The sequence below is a fragment of the Phyllostomus hastatus genome, unplaced genomic scaffold, assembly GCF_019186645.2.
Source record: "Phyllostomus hastatus isolate PE091 unplaced genomic scaffold, TTU_PhHast_1.1 phas_scaffold_21, whole genome shotgun sequence".
In the NCBI taxonomy this organism is placed as follows: Eukaryota; Metazoa; Chordata; class Mammalia; order Chiroptera; family Phyllostomidae; genus Phyllostomus; species Phyllostomus hastatus.
This window is the reverse complement of record NW_025334017.1, coordinates 3,455,452-3,480,958: the sequence shown is the minus strand read 5'-3', so window position 1 is coordinate 3,480,958 and position 25,507 is coordinate 3,455,452.

The window sequence follows — 25,507 nt, the reverse complement described above, 5'->3', positions numbered from 1 at the left end:
GATTCCAAATCAGATATTTCTGACCCGATGTCTGAGTTTTGCCCTCTATGTCTTTGAAAAACAGAAGCAAAGTTGTTGGAAATGTGCACTCACCACCTCTGTGACTTCCAGTGAGTCTGAACCTCAGCATCCAGCTGCTTTCCTTCTCCGCAGAATGAGGTGATACCAATGACTCCTCCCCAAGGGGCACCAGATCCTAGACACCATTCATGGAAGTACTTTGTATGGGGCCCACCTGCACTAAATGGCAGAACCACTGATGTCTCTCTCGCATCCAGTGGTGCTCAGAACTGGCCCCTGGCTAAGTTCAGTAAATTTCCTTTGGTCATATGCTAGCTGGTGATAATATTTGTATATATTGGCCCTGAAAGGTAAACTATCAAATACATGTAAAGATATTTTTTACATTGAAAGACAAATACCATATATTTTCACATATATGTAGAAGCAAATCAACAAAATAAACTTATGAACAAAATAGACACAGAGGCATGGACAAGTGGAACAGAATGACAGCTGTCAGAGGGGAGCAGGGTGGGGGACTGGATGAAAGAAGGTAAAGGGATTAGCAAAAGACAGGTATGCCTAACCCATAGACACAGACAACAGTGCAGTGATGGCCAGAAGGAAGAGGAGGCAAAGATGAGGAGGAGGGGGCAAAGGGTGGGGGGGAAGTGAGGACATCTGTAATAGTATAAACATTAAAAATAAAGTTAAAGAAAGAAAAGGCTCATACTAAATATAAGACATTGCTATTATTATTCAGATTCACAAGTGCATTCTTCAGGTGAGGTCATGACTGCGCTGGAGTCTGGGTGCTGTGCAGTGCTGCAACACCCCTGCACCATAGACTGAACCTGCCCAGATGCCAGTGCCCCAACCTCACAGCTCTCTGTGGTCTTGCGTGCGAAGTTCTGCATTAGACATTCTACAAATAGCCTTCCTGTCATGGGTCTTTAGTAAAGTCTTTTATTTCATGTTTCCTACAATAGAACAGTTACGTATGTATTTCTTTACTATTTTGTTAAGAAATTAAGGCAAATTTTCTGTACAATGTGTTTTCCCAAAACCTTTTTGAAAAAAGCAAAACATCTATCCCTGGCCTGGTGTAGCTTGGTTGGTTGGACTGTCATCCTGTAAAATGAAAGGGCAAGGGTTGGTTCCTGGTCAGGGTGAGGGCACATACCTAGGTTGTGGGTTCAATCCCCAGGTGGGGAGCATATAAGAGGCAACTGATCGATGGTTCTCTCTCTCTTTTACTCTCTAAAAACAATTTTAAAAATGTCCTCAGGTGAGGACTAAGGGGGAAGGGTTCTCAGGAACAAGTATAAAGGACACATGAACAAAACCAAAGAGGGGTAGGATCAAGGGTGAGAAGTGGGGATGGCCAGGGTGGGAGGGAGTGGTAGGGGGTAAAATGGAGACAATTGTACTTGAATAACAACAGAAAATAAGTAAAAAGAAATTTAAAAAATTTTTAAAAATCCAATTTTCATATGGAAGAATATTTAGAAGGAAAACCTAAGAGTCACTAGAGCATATATTAGTTTTCTTATTTTATGCAATTTGGAAAGACAGGCAAGAAACCAGTTAGGAGTGGGGAGCAGGTTCCTTTTTGCTAGGAAACCAGGTGGAAGGAGAAGATAGTCATTATCTCAGAGGCCTGGAAATGTGTCTAGAGAGATTCAGAGACAGGCAACAGATGGCAGGCTGCCCCCCAGCACATTTAATATGGTGACGGAAAGCAAGGATGCAGCCTGAATTTTAGAGAGGCATAAGCAGTATGAAATCAAATAGTAAATAATTATCATAGTCCAATTTTTTCCATTTCTTTTTACTCTCTCTCACTTTTTAATTAAAAAGCATTGTGTACAGTTAACAGAGTAAATTTTTGAGTTTATTAAAATAAAAACCTTCAACTCTAGCATTTTTGGTGGGGGCAGGAGGGAGGTTGGGAAAGGGGCTTGTTGTAAGGGACCAGAACATCCAAGAAGTGAGAATATAAAGATGCTTAAAATTTTTTCTTAAATAATTTTTAACTTAAATTATAATGAACAAAGCCTGATAATTTCAGTGATGTTTTTCCATCTGGAAATTTCTATCATTTGCATATAAAACTATATTTTCTTCTTTATAAAATTTATGTTTTCTTCTCCAATGAGTAGGCTGTTAATTTTGCAGTTTAGATTATGTGTTGGATAATTATCAAAATTTCATTACAGTCAGTATTTGAACAATGATTAAAATAAAATTAAAAAAAATTTCATTACAGTCAAACTCTTGTTTTATAACATTTATGCTGTCCAACCCTTTCTCCTTCTCCTTCCTCTTTTCTTACAGGCCAAAAAAAAAAATCCTACAACTACAACTCATGTTATGATCTGTTTTTCCAAGATACAGTAAAAAATTATTGGAAAGTGGAGCATATGTAGTAATTAAATTATGACCTTTCATCTTAGGTAATGATGGGGAGTTTTTGCCACTTTAGTGAGAAATTCAACAATTGTGCTCAGACCAGTAGAATGAAAAGCATTAGCGTTGTGTGACTTTCTATTTGTGTGTGCTCATGTTTCATTTATAATGGTTTTCCAGAATGGAAAGTGGTCTAAGTTTCTGGGCTTTGTGGTTTGCACATTGGCCCTGGCATCTTTCCTTATTTCTTAACCACCAACTCAAAAGGTCCAGTAAGTTCTAACAGAATCATGGGAAGTTGACCAAATACAGAATTTTAGTGATGTAATATAAGATTCTGGATGGTAATCAACTTGGTTTTACAAAGACATAATCCTGTCAGAATAATACAATTTATCTGAAGGATGTGTAGTGAAGATTTATAAAATGAAGAGCAAAGAAATACAACTTATCTTAATTTTCCTCATCATCTGGAGTCTTTCCAAAATTGTACTATCTCCACACTCATTTCTCACAATGTAAAAATGAACTTGAAAATTTGAAGAATATTCATTATGAAAATAATAAAGTAAGTAAAGCATGGGCCAAATAAACTATGAAAATGTGGTAAAGAAATCAGAATTTCTAACACCTTGGAGAAGTGACAAGTGGTGTGTGTGTGTGTATGTGTGTGTGTTAGTCTGGCACCAATGGAGACATCTGGAGTAGTTTTTCTTGCACCTATTGGCTCAGTCCTGACATTGGCACTGAGGGTAATTTTGTTCTGTGTAAGGAGGAATTATAAAAGCCTTGAACTCACTGACTCCTATTCCATGAACTAGGTTATTATTACTTATCTGATTTTTTCCTATGCCAAGAGGTTCCTTCGAAGAATCTGTCAGGGTTCCAAACAGTAAAACAATTACTCTAAGAGCCACCGGTATACCAAAGAGGTTTAACAGCTGAGTGTTATCAGCCAGATTTCTGCTTTAGACAATAACTGTAATCTGTGTGGAGATAAATTTGAGAATATCATAATGGGTAAAGGGAAAGCAAATGAGGGTGCTATATGGTAACTCTTCAGGTGAGAAATTAAGGCAGTGGTGGGAAGGAAGGAGTAAGAGTGGGTTAGAGAACCATTTACATGGTAAATTGGGACAACTCAGTGATGGATTGGACGTGAGTAGTGGCAGCAAATACAATCCTTTTAAAAAAGAGCCTCACCAAAATGAGTGCCCGTGGGCTTTGGACCTAGAGAGAGCACTGCTGTGTTTGGAAATGACTTCAGGGGGCCAGGGGCAGGAGAGTGTGTATGTGGGGAGTGGGAGGAAGTGGGTGTGGAAATGAGGGGAAGAGCAAGAGATTATCTGAGCTGCATAAGAACACAAACAGATGTAACCAGGGAAGTCAAGAAGAAATTATTTACTGGACATAGCCCAAAATATTCAGAGACCAGAACACTTTATACAAATATATGTAACTGAGAAAAAACTGTGTCTCATAAAATGAGTAAGCCTTTGCGTTGATCATGAAGTGGTCTGGGCTCTGAGGCTGCCAAGACCATTGTTGACGAACTGCAGAGACAAACGGCTTCATAAGCAAATGGTCACCTTAATTTTAAATGAAGAAAAGACACAATGGTGTCACCCAGGATGATGTATTGTGTTTGCACTTACATTTAATACAGGTACTTTGTTTTGCAACAGACCAATAAAATGAAATCGGTCTAACATAATTTTAATTGGGTACCTTTTCACTGCCTTATACACGTCTTTCCTGGACTTAAAAATTTCCTTTCATTATAGAAAGAAATAGGAAAAACATGTGTGTTCATGAGAAGAATATCCACATTATGCTTGAAAGCTGTTTAATTTGAGCAAATGTTTCAGATAGTGTTCTTTTTGTTGTGAGAGATTTGTCTGTCTGGAGAGATCGGGTCCTCTAACTGGTGGGAGTACTGTGGAAACACTGGACACGAGCATTTGTCATTTATTTGCAATTATACTCTATCATTAAAGTACTCAAGACCCAATAAAGAACAATGCAACAGACACACCTCTGGATTCCTATGTAAGGAGTTTACAGTCAGTTTTTAGCCAACCAGGTAGTTATTTGGGTCTTTCTCTTTTAGTTTTGCTTCTAACTTTGAGATGAATTATCACATAGTGGTGTACAAAGGGCTTAGGAGTCAGACAGACTGGGTGGGAATGCAGAGCTGCCACTCAGCACTGCATGCTTTAACTTGGCTTCATTTGTAAATGCCTAGGGACAAGCATAGCAGATGGCTAGTGTGAAGAGTAGATGTGAAAACATGGGCAGGCTTTCCCAAAGAGCCTGGCCCATAGTGGGTGTTTAGTAGTCTTAATCCCCCTTCTCCTCCCTTCTCTCCTAGAATAGACCTCAGTCCCATAACTAACACTAAGCGAAGTTGTGAAGGGGCAGCAACTTGTATCTCTCATAGTACCTCTCCTCTCTTTTGGTGATCCCATATGCCTGGGACCAGGAGGCAATTATACTATTGTTGTAGGAGGGCATTACAGGTTACTGAGCATGGCACATGCGATGCCTTCCACACAGACATATCTCAGAAATGTCCTTTTCTTATTCTTCTTGCTGCAGCTCTGCAAAGTATGTGATCCTGTGTTGAAAACAACAAAACTGAGGTGCAGAGAGGGTGACAGTCTCACAGTCACGTGGCTGTACTTGACAGAGCAAGGACTGCACCAGGGTCCTCGCTCTGAGTTTACTTCGCCGCTCTGTCACTGCGCCTGGATGTCTGCTCCTCCCACTGTGGCTTCTGCCCATCCTGCCTCTCCCGGGCATGTCTCCTATTGTTTTTGCCATTAATCAACTACTCACTCACCCATTCCTCAAATGTTTGACCTTTTCCGTCAGCAAGCTCTTCCAGAGGAGAATATTTTTTCATCAATTATGAAATTTTGGAAAATGATATTCTTTTATGGTAGACAGAATAATACCCTTCCCCCAAAATATGCCCATGCCCTAGTCCCCCAAACCTTAGAATGTTACTTTGCGTTGCAAAAGGGACTTTTGCACCTGGGATTAAGGACCTTGAGATGGGGGGATTATTTTGGATTATAAAGGGGCCTGATCTAATCTCATGAGTCCTTAAAATTGGAGAACCTTTCCTGGCTGTCGGCAAAGAAGATGTAACTGCAGGAGGAGGGACAGAAATATGCAAGATGTCTGGCTTTGAAGATGGAGGAGAGGGCATAGCCAAGGAATGTGAATAGCCCCTAGAGCTTGAAATAATAAATTATTAGTTTGTTAGAGCTGCCTTAACAAAGTACCACAGACTGAGGCTTCAATAATAGACATTCATTGTCTCACAGTTTCGGGAGCTCGAAGTCTGAGATAAAGATGTGGACAGGCCCTTGGAGACCTGTTCCTGGCCTCTCTCCTAACATTGTTTAATACCCACATAAGGATATATTTATTAATTTCAGAAAGAAAGGAAGGGAGAGAGAGAGGGGAAAAGAGAAGGGAGAGAAACAGATGTCAGAGAGAAACAGTGATCAGTTGCCTCCTGTTTGCATCCCAAGCGGGGATCCAACTAGCAACCTAGGTATGTGCCCTGACTGGGAATCAAACCCTCAGTCCTTTGATGTATGGGATGACACCCCAACTGAGCCACTTGACCAGGGCCTCTCTCCTAACTTCTGGTAGTTACTTGGCTTGTGGCAGCAAAACTCCAGTCTTCATATGGTGTTCGGCCTGTGTGTGTGTGTGTGTCCGAGTTAACCCTTTTATACGGACACAGTTAAATTGGCTTAGAGCCCATTCAATGACTTCCTCTTAACTTGATCATAATTTGCAAAGATTCTATTTCCAAATAAAGTCACATCCTAGGTAGTGGTAGTTAGGGCTTCAATATGTCATTTTATGGGAGGGGTTGGGTGGGAATGCAATTCAATCAGTAAAAACAAGTTAGATTCTCCTTTAAAGCTTTCTTAAAGAAACACAGCCATGCTGATGCCATGATTTTTATCCCAATGACACTTAATTCAGACCTCCAAATGACAGAGCTGTTAGATAATAAATGTGTGTTGCTTTAAGTCACAAAGTTTGTGTTAATTTTACTATGGCAATAATAGAAATCTAACATCTTCTAAAACAATGTCCACTTTTTTAAAAAAGGGGGAAAGTCCCAAGATTTTAAATGATGGGATGATGCTGACCCATCACAAACATCTCAAAAATATCTATTAACAATGAGCTACCACATCACCACACTCATGATGTGTCAGAGACCATGTCTCCCTTGCTCATTTTAAGAAGGGAAACTATTCACCAGACGCAAGTCAGTACTTTGTTCTTTTCTTGAAGTAGTCATATGGCAAAGACATGGGCTTTTGGCATAGCTGCTGATGATAATTGTTCACTACACAGGCTTCCTCCTCCTCCTTCACAATATTATCACATTATCTTCCTCCGCTCTAGCAGAGCCAGCCACCCGGTGTTAAGCTAATGGAAAATGTGACGTGTACATTCATTACTTATCAATGAAATTAGGGGCTGACTTGATCTATGCTGTCTTGAAACAAAAGTGTAATCTTCAAAGCAGGAAGCAAACAATGAAAGGGTGCTGAAAAACCAACTACATTTTCAAGTTTCTTCAAACTACACACTTAGACCTGGTGTCATCTAATGTGTGTACTGGACCCTGCCACTCCCATTCCTCAGAGGGTGAGTGCTTCTTCCCATCAGGTCCCCCTCCCACCTCTGTCAAGTGCTAAATCTCTCAAGCATCATGGCCATGCATGCTTGATCACATTCAGGCTATTGCTGTTCTCTTCCTCTGTGATAGCTAAATGCTGCTTTTACAAATATTTTAAAGCAGCTTTAGTAAAGTTCTCTTTGTCTTTTAAAGGTCAAGGGTGTGGAGCTGGATTGAGTGTCACTACCAGCAGTGAAAATTCATCATGGAAATGTCAGTTGGCCTCCTAATTCCCTGCTGAGACTCATCCATCACGAGGGGCCAACCCTCCAGGAGTTACCTGAGTCCAGAACATTTACTGGTCAGGCAGGGGAGTACTCTGTGTTTCAGACTTGTACATTCAATTGCTCACTTGGTCATGCAATAAGCTTCTCAGACTTGGGTCCACATCCTGCTTCCTGACTTCTGTCCTATTCCCAGTTACTTCCCTCTACAACCTGCCACTCCTAGAACTGTTATTGCATCTCAGTTTACTCAGGCCTAAAATCTTACGATAATCTTTAATTTATTTTTTACACCCCATATTCAAGTTATCAACAAATTCTCCCCCTTCTCCCTTCAAAACATATCCAGAATCTAACGACCTCTCAACACCTTTGCTGCTATCACTCAGCTCCAAGCTACTGTTTCTCACTCAATTATTTCAGAAGCCTCCTAATATGTTTTTCTACTCTGCCTTTGCAGTCTTTTTAGTCTATTGTAAATACCCAAGTCCAGTAAAAGACCTATTAAAATGCAAATCAACTCTTAATTGCTCAAAACTTTCCAATGGCTCTCTATTTCACCTAAGAAGATAAAAGAAAAGCCAAAGTGCTTGCCTTTGTAACAGGGTGCAGCCAGGAGGGGGGCCCAAATAGGGATTTGGAATGGGGTCCAGAACTCAAGGTGTCCAAAAAATATTAAGATGCCCTCACCCCCCTACCCCACAGGTGTGGGTTGGGGGAAGGGACACATGGAGCAGGGCCATTGAGAGCTGTTTTGCATAGCAACAGCTTTGAAGCTAACATCTGTTATGGTAACTTAACATATCTATAATCTTTAACTGGTTGCATAGATATGTTAAATAGTTGTGGCCAACCTCTGAGCCAGGGGGATAGAAGGAACTTTCCTCTCAAGATGTAACTGAGGGGGTAGGTCCCCCGAGTTACAGTGCCTGCATGAGAGCTTGGAGAAGATTGGCTCCATGACATGGGGCCACACCTGCCCAGACCCACGATGGCAGCCCAGTGAAGCTGGAAGGATATGGGAGTGCTGGCAAGTGTGATCAATTGTGGGAGGAGCTGGAAATGGGTTTGCAGAGGAGGATTGGTGAGGGGATTTAAACCCAGACACAATAGCCATTAGAGGGGGAACCACTCGGTTTTGGCTGAGTGGAGACTCCCACAGCCATTGTGCAGAGAGGACCACACAGCTGGGGCCCTGGCAGGGAGAACCATGTGGCTTTGCCAGAGTGGGGACCCCTGAAGCTTTAAAGAGGGAACCACCACCCAGCTTTAGCAGAGATCCTGGCAACACAGCTGATGGTGCCAGGACCCGAGGGAGGCCTACCAGCCAAGACGGATTACTGGGAAGAACTGGGGGCTGCCTGAGCCATGGACTTCTATTTCCTTTCCTGAGATATGGTACCCCAAACTGGGTAAAGAGGGGGAGGAAAGACTGTGTGTATTTGTGGGTGTTTTAAGGGACTTCGGGATTTTGATGAAGACATTAGGTCACTACTTTAAGTCTGTACAGTATTAAATAAACATTTCCTTTTCTTTTCACGAATCTCTGGCATTGAGAGATGTCTTTCCTCTGGCGGCAGACATAACAAACCTGGGGGCTTCCTCTCAGGTAATAGTACATTGCCTTGGTCTCCCCTTGTACTCGGTAACACCTTGGCCTGAAGGCCCACAGAATCTGGCCTCCCTTTTCCTATCTCCTGCCTTCTCTTGCCTTCTACCCACCCCTCATTCCTCTCCAGCCACTCTGGGTTCCCTGCTGCTCCTTGACAGCTCTAGGCTTCCTGTCTCAGGGGCTCTGTACCTGCTCTCCTTGCTGCTTGGAAGGCTCTTCCCAGACAGCCTCAGGCTCTTTCCCTCAGCAACTTCAGGCTCTCTGGAAATGCTGCCTTCTTACTAAGGCCTTCCCTAGCCACTGTCACCATTTCATCTTTACTCATTTTACCTACCCAATGTACTATATGCTTTGCTCATTTATTTTGTTTACTTCCTGTCTTTTTCTCACCGGAATATCAGTGCCATGAAGACAGAAGTGTATTTCTGCCATTCCCTCCTGTATCTGAATTTCTAAAATAATGCTTGCTCATAGTCACTTCTGTAACATAGGAGTGAGTGAATGAATGAATAAAGGAGTGAATGAATTTCAGAGGAAAGTAAAGGAGAGTCTAAAACACTAGTCATCTCCTTGTATAACTAGAATTCCTCCTCTGCCACTGACGGCAAGATGTGGGCCAGACCTTCTGTCCTCTAAGGACGTTAGTAGCTGTTGTAAAAATCAGCATGCCTATGTTTTAATAGAAAATACATTTTTTCTAAGTTGGCATTTGCCAGTTCATGAAGTTAAAGGTGCTTTAACCTCAGAGTTTGAGCAATGGAACTCCAGAGTCTAGAAAATTCCTCACCCCTCCTAACTTGAGATATAGTATATCACATGACAGGACGGGCAGGAGTGAGAGTTTTGTAAGGGAAACCAGCCTTTGTGCTCTTAGGAGCAGCCTTTGGGCACAGGGTTGTTTTTTGTTTGTTTGTTGTTGTTTTTAAGAAAATATTTTTGTGGAAGTTTTTCCATGGTGACTCATGATTTGGGGGTTGTCCAAGAGTGATAGCTCAGGCCACAGGAGTGGTCAGGAGTGGGGTAGCATGTGAGTGGTTCATGCACCCAGTTGTTCATACACTTGTGCAATGGCTGCTAAAGCCAGCCATTGTGATGGGCATTGCTGTTATGAGTTACTTCTTTCTCTCTCATGAGGAGAAAGAAGAGCCAGGCCCTGTTCTCAAGAACTTCTTGGCTATTTAAGACAACTATAATTCGTAAGAGCATGCACAGGAGGAATTTACTGAGGGGTTGCCTACCCTGGGCTGGGGTCAGGGAAAGACAGGGGGATGGCTGAGCTAACCTGAAGTACCAGTAGGGACTGGCCAAGTGTAGAGAGCTGGATGACCCTGCCAGGCTGAAAGCAACACTGGGTGAGCACAGGCCCTGAGGAAACGAGAGCCGGGAATGTTTGGAGCCTGCAAGTGACCCAGTGTGGTTAAAGGCTGGAGGCCGAGGGGGTGAGACAGGGGCAATGGTAAGTGTGGGGAGGCTCCACCCGCAAGGCCCTCCCATCTGCCACAGATGAGAATAAGTCTACCAAGACACGATCTGCTTGGGGAGGAAAGGTGGCCGACCTCTCAAAGGAGAAGGGCCAAGAGCCTTTTCCTCAATGAGCCTTTTATTGGGTTCATTTGCACAAGAAATACAGGTAAAGCTCATTAATCATCGCCAGGCAGTAAGGATCAAACAATAGATAACAAAGAACTTTGAGGGCCTATTTTGAGTCAGGGTCAGATAGCTAAAGAGCTGTAAAACTTTGAGGAACAAACTTACTTCTTGTTTGGACCCTTATCATTTAATTGAGAGCATTCTAAACAAAGCAGGTTTCACAGGATTTTACATATTCTTTCTTAGGCCTGATTACCCGGGGAACCCACCCTTTCCAGCACAGGACTGTACCACCCTCTGTCATTGTTTCAGGCTTAGGTGGAGCCAGGGGAGTAAGGCAACCAAGAAATTAGGAGATTTCTTGCAGATGGACTGAGGACTCAGACTTTGTCAAAGCCAAGGGGTGAGGGTCCATCACCCCCTTTTGCTGTAGCCCTTAAAGTCCTTCCTTGAGGACCTCCCACGTGATCGTGGCTGTCTTAGATTATTCCCTCCTTGGGGAATCTTACCCATCATTGGCTAACTCACCAAGCATTGGGGGCCAGTTATGGATGAAGTAAAAGGAGCAGAAGCGACGCTCCTGCCAGGGAGATAAGCTTTTGTCTCCTTGGTTGCTTATGGTCCAAGGTCACTCCCTCAGCCTTAGCCTTGGCAGGGGTTACAGCTTCTGAAACCAAGCAGGGTTCCCAAGGCGGTTCCCAACAGGTAAGCTCACTGAGGCCTTAACTGCTGACTTTTTCCTTCAGTCAATAGAAGTTACCTTGTTATTTTTCAATGGTATCTGATAACAAAGGTGATCATCTTAAAAGTGGTGCAGGCATAATGCATTGCCTTCATGACTTTTAGAACCAGATGGTTAATGTGGCAAGCAGGTAATTAGAGACCATCTAATTACCTGCTCGCCACTAATTAGAAGTCCCTGTAAATCCAATGCCCAGAGAGACTGAATGGCTCCCAGGGTCATATGATGAACTGGTGGCAATGCATTGCTTGTTTCTAAGTTTCTTTTTTCTATTTTATAATGACTGAAATTTTATATTGAAATTTTCAAGAAAGAGTCAATTTATGAGCAATAGAATCACTAGTAATACATCGGCAATGTGATTTTCAGATGAAAGTGTAACGAATCTGACTTTAAAGAGGACATTTACCGAAGAGACCAAAGGGATGAACCTTGTCCTCTGTCAGACCCAGGAGTACAGCCAGCCTCTCCCTGGGCCTGATACTTTGCCTTCCCAACTGTTTGTTGTCTTATCCTATAAAACAGCACCTGCAGGCATTAGGGTAGGGATGAAACAATTTATCACATTTAATGTCCATGATGCCTGACAGGAGTGAGCACCTGATTATTTGGCAATAACAGTGATATTGGAATTCATAGTGAGTACTGACTACTAGAAGGTGGCTAGTCTTCACAGATATGACTTCAGAGATGATTCCTCCTAGATTTAGAGGCTCTGAAAGGAAGACTTTCTTAGGCCATCCTGTTTCTGCCTTAAGGAGCAGGACAGTAATTCAGAACCCTGAGAATATGTGGAGAAGTTCCTCAAACATATGCAGAGCAGAGACGGGGGCTGGCTGTCAGAACATCAGATGGGCAGAGGAAATGAGACTGAGGGAACAATGGCTTTCATTTGATTATCTTTCCTATGTGTACTTGTATATTAAAAATCACATAAAGCATTGCTTTCGTAGTTTCTTTAGATAACCAATTTCCCTGTTGGTATGTCCCAGTGACTCACAGTTCCAACTCATAATGGCTCACAGTACACAGGCCCTTTTCTTAGGTCATGAGCATAGATAAATACTTTATTTAATAACAAGGCTCACCCACCGAAAGGGAAAAAGAACCCTGACCTTTTCTATGCAGAGTTTTCTTTCTGAGATATAATAAAAGATACAAAGGCTATATTACTAGAGGCTTTTGAAAAGACGTTTAAGAAGCTTCAAATACTGTGTTGGTGTAGTTGAAAAGTGGCATAAAATTGCACTTAAACTTCAATAGGAGTGAAAAATAAATGCATGAGTTTTGTGCTGGTGGGAAACGTGCAAACTGAGGCTATGATACGTCAAGGGCAACTTAGGCAACAAAAGGTGCCTTTGGCTAGGAAAGGTGTTCATTTTAAAATTAACTTTCTGTTTTTAAAAAAAACAAGCTCAAGTCTTGTGTGTTAGTCTGTAAATCATTGTAAGTTTTTCCTAATTCTTTTTCTGTATACAAAGTCTCGCACAGAAAAATCCAGGCTCAGTGACATCATGTGGTATGAAATGCAATTTTCTGCCAAAGGAATGTATGGTGCTGGCAAAATACTTAGGTGTAAGTTATGTAAGAGACCGTAGGAAGCTGGTTTCCCGAGCTTAGCTGTCAAGCTCCTACTCTATGAGGGGCTACTGTGACGTTTACAGATAGTGTTGCTGCTGGGTTTGTTGAAGGTGCCACAAGTTTGAGGGTGCCTGTGTCCTCAGTCATATTTTACCATCTGAAAAGTTTATCCTCTGTTTTGTTTTATTTTGTATTTCTAAATGTTTCCCATTTTAAAAGGCCCTGCCTCCTCTAGGAAGTCCTCCTGTCTTTGCCCATTTATCATTGAACATTGCTTCCAGGGAAGCCTGGATGAGCTTTATCTCCTCCTCTCAGAGGCACTTACTTTCTGCCCCCAGGGAATAGGATGTGGTTTAATGACAAGAGCACTGGGTCCTGTGCTGAAGGCCTACCTTCAGCTCTACCAGTTGCCACCTGCCTGAGCTTGAGAACATAAGTAACTTTTCAAACCAGGTGTTTCTAAGTGTTAAACATTTTTCAACAAGTTATCCATCACAAAGTCAGTACCCAAGAATAGCAGTGGTGGCAGCTACGGCTTGGGGGGTCCTATTATTGATTGTAGCCTTAAATAAATGATTTTATTTAATCCTCACCTGGAGTCTTGAAGGTAGGTTCTATTATTATCCCCCAATTCACAGATAAGGCAACCAAGGGACTTTCCCAAATTTGTCAAGATTACCTATGTCTGTTAGGCTCCTCAGCCGGGTCCCTTCACCACTGTGGCTCTGATTCTGGTGAGGGTATTTATAGAATAGCTATTTAGTTACTTTATAATTACTTTTTCTGATTCACTTTTATTTTATGCAGGACACCTATGATAGGCTGAATAACAGCCCTCAAAAGATATCTGTGTTCTAATCACTAGAGTCTGGAAGTGTTAAGTCTGTGGCAAAAAAATAAAAATAAATGACTTTGTACGTGTGATCAGTGAAGAACCTTGAGATGGGAGATTATCCTGGAGTTTCCAGACAGACCCAAATGGGATACATCTGTACCAAAGGGAGGCATGGGAAGATGTGACACAGACAGAAGAGGAAAAGTCATGTGACCATGAAAGCAGATTTGGAGTGATTTGGTCTCAAGTCAGGGAATGCTGGATTCTCTCCCAGGGCCACAGGAAGGTGGACAGTCCTGCCAACACCTTGCTTTTGGCTGAGTGATGCTGCTTTTGGACTTTTGGACTCCAGAGTGGTAGGTCAACAAATATCAGTTAGCTAGTTTGTGCTAATTTTGTATAGGAGCCATGGGAAACTTGTGCAGCAGCTATCAGAATATCTGTTCAACTAGACAGCAGACCTCTGTGCTACCCGGGAGCTCTTTCAGTCAAAACTAGCAGGGAAGAGCATTGTTTTTTCATTGTAAGGAATGTACCACCCTGGTCAGGGGTCTGGATAATGAGAGATGCTGTGCATGAAGAAGGGTGATAGGAATGTGGGAAATCTCTGTACTCTTACTTCAATTTTGCTGTGAACCAAAAATTACTCTAATAAGGCCTATTATTTTAAAAGTTTTGGAAAACATCCAGTTATGTCAAGATAGGGTATCCCCCATTTTTCTCGGGTTCTACCTGTTACAACTGAAAAACTCTGGACACAACACAAGTATAAGAAGTCTCTGACCAGTATAGAGAAGAAGGTGGGATGCTTAGGGACTTTAAGATCTGAGGAAAAACAAAGTGATGACATCTCTGGGTTTGCCTACTGCCTCTATACATGCTCAGCAGAGTATTGTAGAACCCTCAACGGGCACAATCAAGGAATCTAGAAAGCCTGTTTTCAGTCTAGCCAATGGACCAGGAGAGGTGAGGCTTAACAACAAAACACTTTAGACAATATCCACCCTACTTCAGTCAAATACCAATGCGTAAAATTTCACCCCTGCGGTGGTTTCAGTGTGGCCAAATAAGTGGGCAGGTAGTCTCCTGGCCCACTCCCAGCCCTCACTGTAGCCCCTGGCAGAACCAGCTCTAGGCCAGCAGTCTGACTCCCTGCATGGCAGAGTCTACAGAGGCTTGTAGAAGCTGACTCTCTAGCACCTGCCCCGAAGAAGCAGACGGTACTCTGGATTCCTCTCCGGGGTCTGCCTGCGACTGAGCCTCCATCCTCCAGACTGAATTCCTAAATTCAGTGGTGCAAGTCAGGGTTACTCAGTGCCCTTCATTACCCCATTCCTGGGGTAGGCAAAGCGTGGTGGTGGTTGACCCGACATTCACCCACCATGAAGGAGCCTGAGAAAGGCAGTGCCAAAACTGGCTAGTTGGCAGTCCTATGAAGAGTTTAAATTTACAAAATTTCTTAAAGAAAATAGAAGAGGAGAAAACACTTCCTAACTCATTTTAGAGGCTAGTATTTATTGTTTTGATACTAAAACCAGACAAAGATTACACAAAAAAGAAAACTGCAGACCAATATGACTAATGAACTGAGATGTAAAAACCTCAACAAACAGCAAATTGCATTCAGAAGTGCATAAAAGAATTATGTATCATGACAAAATGGGATTTTATGCAAGTTTGGTTCAACATTAAAAAATCAATTGATGTAATACATCATAACAACAAGCTAAAGAAGAAAAATATATGATGTACCATTTAACATAAAAAAGAATTTGACAAAATCCAACATTTATTAATGATAAAATCTTTCAGTAGCCCTGGCTGGTGTGGCTCAGGGGATTGAGTGCCGGCCTGTGAAGCACAGGGTTGCTGGTTCGATTCCCAATCAGGGCACATGCCTGGGTTGAGGGCCAGGTCCCTAGTAGGGAGTGTGTGAGAGGCAACCACACATTGATGTTTCTCTCTCTCTCTTTCTGCCTCTCTTCCCCTTTCTCAAAAAGTAAATAAGTAAAATATTTCAAAAAACAGTTTCAGTAATCTAGAGATAAAGGGCACTTCATCAACTTAATAAAGAAAATCTACGAAAAACCTGCAGATAATATCACACTCAACAGAGTGAAGGCTTTCCCTCTAATACTGGGGACAAATCAAGAATGTCTGTTTTCACCACTCTTGTTCACCAGAATATTGGAAGTTCAAGTCACTACAACAAGGTGAGAAAAAATTAAAGTCATACAGATTAGGGTGGAAGGAATAAAATGATTCCTACTTAACAGTGACATAATTATCTATGTATAAAATCCCAAGAAATCTGCAAAGAAAAGAACACTTCTAGAACTAATAACTGAGTTTAACAAGTTTTTAAGATATAAGATAACACAAAATTAATCACATTCTATTTACAACAATAAATACATGGAAAGCAAAATTAAAACACAATGCCATTCATAATCATTCCAAAGAAAATGAAAAACAGTTATAAACCTGATAAAACATGTATAGGACTTACATGCTGAAAACCAAAAAGTGATTTAAGTATCAAAGATCTAAATAAATAAGGAGACACATTATATTAATAAATAGGAAAACTCAACATAGTAAAGACATAAATTTTGTGTAAATTGATCTAAAGGCTTAGTAGTATTCATCTTAGAATCCCAACAAAACTTTTATTGTAAAAATAAATACGTTTAACCTAAAATGTATACAGAAAGTCTCATATCTTATAATAGCTAAAACAATATTGGAAAAGAAGAGTAAAGTAGGAAGGACCTGATAAACATTCTAATATGTAGCTATAGTAATCAACACAATGTAAGTAAAGGCACTGAGACATAGATTGATGAAACAGAGTTGGGAAACAGAACAAAATTCCTACACAAGTATGGTCAAATGATTTTGACAACAGTGCAAAGGAATTCAATAGAAGAAGAATAGTAATAGTATTTTCACGAAATTATGTTGGATGACTTCACAGTTTATACAAAGTTTAACTCAAAAATGAGTCATGGATTTACATGTAAAAAATTTCAGGAAAAAAACATACAAGAAAATCTCTGGAATCTAGCCTAGTGCTAGGCAAATAGTTCTTAGACTTGGCATCTCAAACAAGACCTAGAAAAAGAAAATTTGATAAACTAGACCTCATCAGAATGAAAAATTTTGCTTTGTAAAATAACCTACTGAGAAATGAAATATTAAGACAAGCTATAGACTGAGAAAATATATTTTCAAACCACTTATCAGATATAGAACTGGAAACTATAAAAAACTCAAAACTTGACAGTAAAACAAATCAAGCAACCCAATTAGAAAATAGACAAAAGATATAAACATTTCAACAAAGTAGATATACAGATAGAAAATCAGCACATAAAATGATATTTGCATCATTAGCCATTAGAGAAATGGAAATTTAGACCAGAATGAGACATTACTACACACCTGTCAGAATGAGCAAAATAAAAAATAGCAACAACACCAAATGCTGGTGAAAATGCAGAGACACTGAATTATTTATACATTGTCGATGGAAATGGAAAACAGCACAGTTTGTGAAAACAGATTGGAATTTCTTATAAAGCTTAACATGGAAATGGCATAAAAGCCAAAAATTCCATTTTTAGACATTTATCCCAGAGAAATAAAAACTTATAAACACATAAAAACCTGTACATTAATGTCCATAGCATCTTTATTTGTAACAGTCAAAATGTAGAAAGAACTCAATTGTCCTTCAGTGAGTTAATGGTAAAACAGCTCTGGTATATTTACAGTAGGGAGTATTTTTTAACACTGAAGTGGAATGAATTATTGATACAATTTGGATGAATTTCTAAAGAATAATGGTTAATGAGAAAATCCAACTGCAGAAGATCACATCCTGTATGATTCAATTTATGTAACATTTTTAAAATGATAAAATTGTAGAAGTGGAACTCAAATTAGTAGTTGTTTGGGTCTGAAAAATGGGAATGAGGAAGGTGAGTGTTGCTATAAAAGTGCAACAAGGGGGATCCTTGAAGGATGGAACTTGACTGTATCAATGTCAATTTTCAGGTTCTGGTATTATACTAGGGTTTTGCAAGATTTACCATGGGGGAAATTAGGTAAGGGATATATGAGTTATCTCTGCATTATGACATAGTTGTATGTACACCTACAGTTATCTTAAAATGTAAAGTTTACTTTAAAAAATTCTTGTTGAACTTTCATTTATTCTCTTCCTCTCTAACTGTATGTATCTCTCTCTCTCCTCTCCTCTCCTTCTGCTTTCCTTCTGAGATTTTGATTAAACATGTATTTTTCTTACACATATGTCTTACTCTCTTTTCTGTGTCAGATCTTTTTCCTCACTGAACTTTGGGGAGTTAATTTACACTGACCTTCCAGCTCACTCACTAACTCTCTTCAGCTGTGCCTCGTCTGCTCCTAAACTTCTCATCAAACTTTCATACACCTTTTGTTGTTGCAGATGACAGTGTGAATCAAGTCCCTATCACTACATCTTGGGCAAAAGCTGGAGGTCAATCCTTGAATTTTTTCTAACAGTTTCATTTTTTCTAACCTTTGTCACTGTATTTTCTCTGCAGAAATCTTGAAAAATAACTTATGTTATTTACTTGTTCATAATCAGCATTATTAAGTCACAGTCTGAATCTGATAATTCCTATTCTTTAAGACTATCAAGGTCTTTGTTGTTGTCAATTGTTCTCACTGGGTCTCCTTCATAGATTTTCCTCTTGTACCTTATTCATGTTATCTTGAAGAAAATATTTGAAATATAATTTGCAGAAACAATTTAAGGTATAACATGACTATTTTTCACCAGAGAATATTTACATTTGCTCTTTGCCTGGAGATTGGGCGCACTATAAACCAAGTTGAAGGCTTGAGATGATTAGATGTTAGCTGTGATTCCTGTGGTTTGTTCCACTTTTAGTTCAGCTTAATCCTGGGAAATAACATTTTAAGATCCTTGCTTACTGTAGGGAAAAACTTCTGTTTCCCTCTCGACTTTGTTTTTTGTCCTGTTGCCCATTGGCTGTAAAAACAAATATTCTCCCAATCTGTATCCCCCATTTGGGGATAAAGCTTCTGTGAACATTTCTTTCTCTGCATTCTATTTTTTTCTGCTCTTTTTTGTCATATATTCAATGTTTTTAAGAAAAATGGAAAATGTATGTTTTGTCCTTATTTTTCAATTGATTTCCAGAGAAGGGTTGTTCTGAATTGTCTGATATCCCATTTTCCAATATAGAAAGTCACACATACACATACATTTAATTAGGAAGGATTGAATAATTTTATCAAGACTCAAAAAGTTTTGATAATACCATATCTTATTTGATCAACAACTTGAGTGATTATTCTAATTAGCTTAGATTCTGCAAACATCCATAAACATTATACATTCAAATCTAATTGGAAATTATGCAGACTATTTACATGTGCCAAAAGATAACACATTGTTCATTAAAAATTCCTTTTAAATTACACCAATGATATGTGAGGGATGCTTAGTGATTTTTAAAAAATAAACTAGTAAATGAAAAAAATTTGTGTTAATGTTACTACAACTGAAAGGACATTTTTAATTTATTGTGATAATTTTAAATTTACTGGGCAATTCATTTATCACACCTGTGAATACTGATGAAATTAACAATTGAGGGACAGATGTATTTGGTTCACATAAAAAAGATTATGAAGAAGAGGCATCTTACTTGTTTCTAGATTTCTAATTTTCTATTTAGTAAAAATAAGCTATAACATCTGAATAATGTTTTCTCTGTTCCCAGAGGTCTCTCTGTGGGTTATTCCATGATTTCTAAGGACCTGGGCTCCTAACTCTCCTGGTAATCCTCATGTGTAGTCTGTTGGATGCCATGGTGGAGTCAGTTTTTCAATTTCCTGGACAATCTAAGGCAAATATTTAGGTCACATTTGAAAGCTGGTCTGTTACCTAAGTAAAAGCTAAGACCTAAGACTATGTCTGTAGGCCCAAAGTGCCTACATTTCAACCACCGTTGGAGTGCTATCCATGATCGGAAGATGGGGCCACACCCATCATTTTGTGAATAGTAATAAAAGAGAAAATTAGACCATATATTCGAGCCATAACTTAGAGTTTCAAATATGCTTTATGCACATTATATCATTTGATTGTCAGAACCACTGGATGAATTGGGTTGAAAAAGAAACATTGGCCGTGTTCAGAGATAACTTGGTCTCTCTGACTAGGCTTTCTCACCATCTCTACTCACTTTTCTAGTCCTGCGGAATGGTGACAAGATTTTACTTTGACTTAGTTAAAATAGTGCTTCAAGCAAAAGTCACTAATTCCTGTTTAAAATAAACATATATAAATGTAAATAACTATAAAAATAAAATGTTTCTCTGAAATGTTTCCACTATGTGTGACATATTTCTCTTTTAGTTTCTATTTATTAATTTTCTCAGCTCATTTTTTTCATCAATTCATGATATACCTCCTTTAATTCAGTGTCTTTTTTTTTATTTGAGATCTAGCACAACCACTCAAACTCAACATTTGAGAAAACAAGCTGTGAGAGTTTGTTATGGTAAACTTTAAGGTGAGGTTGACATTCAAGTCTAAAAGAAGGACCACTCTAGTAGTATAAATGGGAGTTATTTTATTTTATTGTTGTTCAAGTACAGTTGTCTCCATTTTCCCCTTGCTACTCCCCCTACCCCAGCCATTCCCAACTCCCAGGACACATGGACAAAGCCCAAGCGGGGTAGGATCAAGGGTGGGAGATGGGCTTTAAATTAAAACAGAAATCTCTAAAATGTACATCCTTTTGGAGCATTTTGACTTACAGAAAATGCTAAACAACTTAATTCCTATATTTGGAAAATAACAAAGTAAATTATTTTATTTTTTCTTCCTGAGCAATATCCAGATTAGAGCCTCAGATGAGAGAACTGAACAGTTGCAACATTTACTGTAATTTAATAGAGGCAGAATTCCTTTCCCTGACAGATATTACCTTTATTTACAGATAAGAAAGTTCAGTTTGAAATTAAATGTTCCTTTAAGACAGTGCCTGATAAAGAAATGCAGTTTGCTGCTTCATGTAGACATACCAAATGCACCACAGTTTCCAGAGGGTGCTACAGAGCCACATGAGCGGGGTTTGACTGAGAGCACGGCCTGAGAAAGTCTGACGTCTTTGGGGCTGTGACACAGGGCTGAGAGACAGGGGAGAGGAAATTTGGCAGGATTAGTAGCCAGTGAATTGCATTTATAATCTTTGGAGAATATTGTAAGAAGACATCTTCTGCCCATTTAGTTGTACAAATTACTTCAATGTCTTACCTTGGAGAGATTTAATGAGGTGAAATAAAGAAAGTAACTTCTCATAAACAAGAGAAACATCAGACAGCCACAAAACATCTTTCATTTCAACCAGCCTAACGGGCACTGCATTGGCTGTGGACTGTCCTGTAAACGATGTTTACATGCTGTTTACTATCTTTCAATGCAGGATTTTGCTTCTCAGAATTTTTTTTCTGCACTAAGAAACATCTTTCTGCATAGATATGGAATCTTTCTCTTTTCAGATTAATAAATGTGTTGCTTTTGCTTGAATCAAGTGACTGTGATAAGGGCTGTGGGAGATCTTTCCTGTCCTTTGAAAATATTTCATTGTCCTCTATTTCTTTTGCTGGAGCCTGAACCACAAAGTGATGGTAGAATGTTAGTGTTGTACAAATCCTTAATAGTTATCCAATGCAGTGTTTCCCAAAGTATGAAACATAAAGTACTATACTTACTTAAATATCATAATAAAAAATGATTCCCTTTGCAATTCACTTTTAATTCTTCTCCTAAGATAGAAGAGCAATTTTACTTGTGCTAGCCTGTTTTTAATACTTCTCCAAAATTAGTAATTTCTATTTTTCATAAATAGAAATCATGTCTTCTGTTCAGAGCCTCTATTAGACAAAAGAATCTAATTAAACTTTATTGGCACTGCCTTTCAAAAAAATATTATTTTGTAGTTATCTATTTATGAGATGTTACACTGGTTATACATTTATAGAAGCATTTAAAAATTTACTCCAAATAGACTTAAGCAGAGTGAATCAATATAAACAAAGCTTTGAAGTAAATGATATCACAGGCAGAATGTAGCTCTAACAAAAATCGCAAAGGTGGGAAGCACTCGGGCTGCTGAAGTTTGGGAAACACTGTTCTAGCACAGCCCTCTTTTGGGACAGATGAGACAGCTAAGGACCAGGGATCTTAGGTGACCCGCCCAGGTTTACCAGAAAGTTCATGGCAATTCGGAATAAGAACCCATGTCTATTTTCTATGAATGTGGTGTATATTCTACCAGGTCACATGACTTTCACCTGATTCAGGAGACCGAGCTGAGTTAGCTACTCCCATATAAGTAAAACATTTATTTGAAACGTCATGGCCAACGTTTTCAGTGTTATAAGAAACACAAACTTTAGGGCTTAAGAAGAGGTTTTTACAAAAGTGTTGAGTCATGATGAAGGATCTAATGCCATTTTCAAGATAATTAAAGAATAAGATACTGAAGCTCATGTTTGGGAATTTAGCAATGTGCCACTTGCTGAAGCCATATGGTTAATTTGAAACACTCAGACAATTTACTGGTTCTTAAGCTTGACTTCATTTCTGAATACTTGAGGTTTTTGAAAAGATATTGACATCTGGGCGCTACCTCTGGAAATCCTGGTAGGATTAATTGGTGTCGGATCAACCTAAGATTTGGGAGTTTTAAAATCCCACCAGATGATTCCAACATGATGCCTCATCTGAGACCCACTTTTCAATATAAACACAGGTACCATTGAGCCATGTCATGTAGAGGCAAACTGTCATCACAGTGCTCATCAACTATGTTATTGTTTTTTCAGGGCAAACTTTGGGGGATTGAGAGGGAGCAGTGAAAGGGAAATCAGGATGGCAACACAGAAGAGATTGGACTGCATAACACAGGAGGTCCAAACCGTGAAGCAGCTTAAGTGTTCCTGATATTTTGAAAAAAACAGCCGGGGGACGAGCAGATGTGGAAATGCAGGTTATTACATGCCAGGGAGCAAATCAATGGCGATGGGTCTGCCAGGAGAGAGACCTCACCCTGCCTCTGGCTTTGTTGCCACTTACAGGGTTAGGGACAGAGCAGTGGCAGTAGGGAGCCATGGTAGCCAGTCAAAGTGCTAGAGCTTTGCCACAAACCCCAGAGCCTTCAAACACAGGACCCTTGAGACATGGAGGCCTTCAGAGACTGCACTGTTCCTTATCGCTGCTGGCCAAGCAGCAGTCTGTTCTCTGAGGTGGAGGGGCCATGTCTTGAGCTACCCTACAAACTGTGACTGCTCCCATACTAACAAGTGAGGGTTACTCATTGGAGCCCAGCATCAATACAGAAATACGTGTTTACAGAGTGCAGTTGTCTGTGTCTGTGTGTGTCGTCCTGAGGACCTTTTTGGCTTGCCCACCATACTCTGTGTTTGCACGCATGTTTTTTTAAAGGTCTCTGAGCCCATCTAAGAATGCTAATATGCTTTGGTTTTAGCCAACAAACTTTTAGTCATCAACTTTTGATGAGAAACTTTCTGGTAAAGTTCTTCATAGGAAGCTCAAATGTCAAATTTATTTATTCTGAATGGTAAAGGTCATTTATTACAACCCCGTAATTCTCAAACCTGCTGTGAATTAAAATCACGTAGGAACTTGTGTCTATGTCACATATTTTTGTATTATAGAAAAGTAAACACAATATAAATTTACCATTTTAACAATTCTTAGATATAGAGTACCACCAGCACCACCATCAAACTCCAGAATTTTTTCATTTTCTTCAATTAAAACTATATACACATTAAACAATAACCCCCTCCCCATCCCATTTCTTTCTCCTCCCAGCCACCACCATTCTGTTTTCTGTCCCTATGAATTTGACTTCTCCAGTTACCTCATTTAAATGGAATCTTAGAGTACATATTTTTTTTCCTGCATCTGGCTTATTTCATTTAGCATAATGTCTTCAAGATTCTTCCATGTTGTATCACATGTCAGAATTTCATTTGTTTTTAAGGCTGAATTTTATTATGTGTATATATCACATTATGTTTATCCATTCATTTAGCAATGGGTATTTGGGTTGTTTCTACTTTTTTGCTCTTGTGGTTAATGCTGCTATGAATGTTGGTACACAAATATGTTTGAGTTCCTGCTTTCAGTTATTTGGGGTATATATCTCTAAGTGGAGATTATAGATTACATAAGGAGGCCCCGAATTCCTGGGCCACAGACCAGTAGCAGTCTGTGGCCTGTTAGGAACCAGGCTGCACCGCAGGAGGTGAGTGGTAGGCCAGTGAGAGGGGCTTCACTTGCCTTACTGCCTGAGCTTTGCCTCCTGAAATGGTAGGTGAGCAAGTATGGAAAAATTGTCTCCCATGAAACCAGTCCCTGATGCCAAAAATGTTGGGGACTATTGGATTATATAGTATTTTGAGTTTAACTTTTTGAGGAACCACTATACTGTTTCTATTGGATTGACCAAAAAGTTTAGTTTTTTTTCCACATGATGGCTCCAGTAGTGCTTAGCTGTCATTAACTTCATTCAAAACAATTTTGTTAGATTTTATTGTGACTGCTGTCACATCAGTGTGCATTAAAAAAATCAACATTGGTGAACTTTTGTGCAGCCATTTTAATATTGAAGATGGAAGAAAATACGCAACATTTTCAGTGTTTGATGCTTTATTATTTCAAGAAAGATAAAAATGCAACTGAAATTCAAAAAAAAAGAGAAAAAGATTTGTACAGTGTGAGGAGTAGGTGCTGTAACTGACCAAACAAGTCAAAAGTGGTTTATAAAATTTCTTTGTACTATTGACATTTTGGCCTAATAATTTTTTGCTGTGGGGCTGTCTTATGCATTGGAAGATGTTTAGCAGCATTGCTGGCCTCTACCCACTAGAAGCCAATAGTAGGAGTTAGCCAACAAACTAAAAATATATAAAGTAATAAAGTTATGGGTGAAGATGAAGACTGGGTCTTATATTTTAAGAAAAAACTAAATGGACTTTTTGGCCAACCCAACACAGCAGTTGCACCATTTTACATTCTCCTCAGTATGGCATAAATGTTTCATCTGGCCTGCAACCTCAAAAACACTTTTTAAAAAATTCTCACCTGAGGACATATTTCCATTGATTTTAGAGAGAGAGGAAGGGTAGAGAGAGAGAGAGAGAGACATTGATTAACTGCCTCTGATATGCACTGCCACCATGAATCAAACCCACAACCTAGTCACATGCCCTGACCAGGAATTGGTCAACAACTCTGGTGTACAGAACTATCTCCAAATGAGCCATGTGTCCAGAGCTCAATTTAATGTTCTGCTTATTTATTTATTTATTTATTTTTAATTGTATTTTATTATTAATTCTATTATAGTTGTACCAGCTTTTTCCCCCTTTGCCTACCTCCACCCAGTCCCTCCTCTGCTCCCTCAGGTAATCCACATACTGTTGTCTGTGCCCACAGGTCATGCACATGTGTTCTTTTGCTTATCCCTTCGCCTTCTTTCATCCAGTTCTCCTTTATCTCCTCTAACAGTTTTCAGTCTGTTCCATGTATATATGCATCTGTTTCCATTTGTTAGTTTATTTTGTTCACTAGATTCCACATATAAGTGAGATCATATAGTATTTGTCTTTCTCTGACTGCCTTATTTCATGTAGCATAATCGTCTCTGGGTCCATCGATACCCTTGCAAAAGAG